The following is a 3,171-nucleotide window of genomic DNA, read 5'->3' as shown; positions in this document are numbered from 1 at the left end:
GTACCATCCAAGATGGCTGCCGTAGGAAAGCGCCGCCTTCAGGCTTAGTATACATATTATTACTATAAATAAGCCCTCTGACTGAATATTATTTCATTAATGATAATTAGTATTGATAATGACAAATTATTAAACTGTCGTAGCCAAAAAGAGGCCAGGTAGAGCATCTTATTCAAATATTTAAAAAAATTAAAATCGTGTACATTACATATTTAAAAAAATTAAAATCGTGTACATTACACCCATACACCGCAACGCTCGAGTTTCAAACATAGCTGTACTGAACTTTCGGTGTAAATTGAGGGCGCCATTGAAAATGAGAGTGCTCAGGCGAAATTTGATTGGCCGAATCTATGGCAGCCATCTTGCATGGTACACACACACACAGCTCTGCGTATTTCGAACATCGAATACATTGCTGTTAGCGCTCTAGTATTCTTATTATATCTTTATGGTGTGTCCAGATAGGAATGGGTGGTGGCAGGTTTGCCAGCTTTTATTTCCAGGCATCCAGAAGTACCGTATTTCCAACATAGACTCTATCTCCATGCTAACTTTATTTCTTATGGCTGCCCCTTTTCATAATCGACGATTTAATTTTAATCATCGACGATTCACTTTTTTCATTATCGACAATCACTTTTTATCATCGACGATTCACTTTTTTCATCATTGACAGTTCACTTTTCATAATCGACGATTCAACTTTTTTTCATCGAAGATTCACTTTCTATATCATCGACGGTTCACATTTCATCATCGACGATTTAATTTTTTAATCATCATCGGTTCACTGATTATCATTAAATTGTTGCTTGAACGGCGTTCCATCGAAATCGAATCATGTTTTGAGATAAAGTGCAGGTAGAAATTTTGATAAAATCAAGATAATTTTAAAATTCAAGAATTGTTTATAATGTTTTCATAAATTTATAAAATAAAATTCAATACAATACGGTATTTACATATAGGCCTATTTCCCATGGAATCTGCCAACACGTTCTTTAAAACGTATATAGAATGTATATAGAATTTTAATATAAAATTAATTACGATAACAATTACGATATAAAAAATAATTAATTCCATAAGAAATCAATTTATAATTCTAGAGAAATTGTATATTATTCATTCTATACATTTAACTTTATAATTTCTAAAGACTTTATAAACAATTTTATCGAAAATCTTTCAAAATTACACAGAAAATATATCACAATAAAACGAGAATTCTATAGGATTTTTCTGAAAGAAAAATAGAAATTCTATAGACACTATATTTCAAAAATCTGAAGAGAAAATATATAATTCAATCTAGAATTTGTATTAAATTTAATTAGAACTCTTTCTATAAAAAGTTTATACATTTTTCTTCTAAGTAATTATCTATAGAATTATATTTCTATAGCACATCTCTATATATAGAGCATGGATGTGGTCTTGTATAGAAGCAAAATTTTGTATCATTTTTCTATAGAATTATATTTCTATAGAACTATCTTTATATAGAATGGATAGGTTTTATATAGAGAAATTATTCTTGGATAAATTTTCTATAGAATTCTATAACTCTTAAACCTCTACAGACTTTCTATAGAATTCTATAAAATATTTTACTACGGGATAGAAGGGTAATTTTTATCCATCGGGGGAAAAGTGAAGTTTTCGTCGGGGAACCCATATCAAGGATAACACTCATGATAAATAATTCATTGAGGTCGTGGAAGCAATCACGACTTCGACTTTGTTCGGAAATCTGTGGCGCGTCCAAGGGGGAGGGGAAGGCTAAATTGTTCTTTTTTTTAAATGGAGATATATGTTAAATTATATTCAAATTTTAATTCTGAAAGTGTAATTTCCAGCCATCTAGAGGTGCCATAATCACAAATTTTCATACTTCACCCAACCATGGTGGGGCTGAGGTGGTATAGGCTAGATCTTCTATCTTTGAAAGTACCCTCAGTGTGCCCTTCTATTTCGAATTCCTGGATCCGCCACTGGAAGTTACAACAAATATAAAATCATACAGTACCTTGATGCCTATAAAATAACTTATAAAATTCACCAAACTTCATAAAATATCCGTAGCTTACGGGGGGATTCTCCCCCTGGACCCCCACTGGGGCTCTTGGCGGCCCCTGTTTCCCAGCGTCATGCTCGCTTCGCTCGCTTACTGGACCTTATGAAATGCCCCCCCACCCACTTTAAAAAATCGGCCGCCGTCGGTACAGTCCTGTAGCCAGCATCTACAAATGGGGTTCATTCTGAGCACTGAGTTGAGGGACGAGCTAGGGAATTTTCTGCAGTTAAGAAAAATAGAATATATTGTATCTTACAAAAGCAATTTTCATTGCGAAGGAAAAGGAAGAAACATCCACTCCATGGGTGAAGGATTGTCAGAACACCTAAAAAGCCCTGGCTACGGGCGTGTAGTACCATTCCCCTCCCCCCTGCCCATAACCGAAGCCACGACGTCAGACTGAAAATATTGATTTTCCTTTCCAAACGATTGCCAGTTAAGTCCTGAAACCTTCCACAAACCCGTATCAAAATTTCCTAAATCAATAGGCCTATTCATAGATTTCCTGAATATTTTAAAATATACCTCCATTTTTAAAGTGGCTGGTATTCAGTTTAAGGAATTGTGTAGTAAACGGTTTGTAAATCAGCGAAAACTTGTTTCCATTCTTAACACTGGAACTTACAGTATGTAATCGTTACCAGCATTTCTTACCCGTATCGGTAGTGTTTTTCCATTGTATGACAGTCAAGATAATTAGCCAATTAGCCAGCACACTGGGGACTTTTAATTTCTAACAAAAGAATACTAAATTAAATGAAAAATTATCCCACTTTTAAGCAACATGCAAGACCTACCAGTATTCGTGTCGTCATAACCCGGCTTAAAATTAACTTTTTCTTTTTTTTTTGTTATTTCGTTTAATGTCTGCTTGTCTTCATCAATAATTGAATTTCATATTTTTCCATTTTCGGTCTCATTTTCCTAATCCAGATTGAAAATTCAATAATAGATTTAGTTTTTATTTTATTTTATTTATTTTTTGCCTGAATAAAAAGTGAGGTTTTAAAAATGAATATTATAGAGAGATGGCCTATTATTAATTCTGTGACGAATCCAGGATCTTTGTCGGAGGTGGGTGGGAAGGGGAT

The sequence above is a fragment of the Anneissia japonica genome, unplaced genomic scaffold (genome assembly GCF_011630105.1).
Source record: "Anneissia japonica isolate Jap-2015-1 unplaced genomic scaffold, ASM1163010v1 scaffold9668_len1562885_cov226, whole genome shotgun sequence".
Taxonomy (NCBI): Eukaryota; Metazoa; Echinodermata; class Crinoidea; order Comatulida; family Comatulidae; genus Anneissia; species Anneissia japonica.
The sequence above is the reverse complement of the archived record's forward strand: the minus strand, read 5'-3'. Positions refer to the sequence as shown.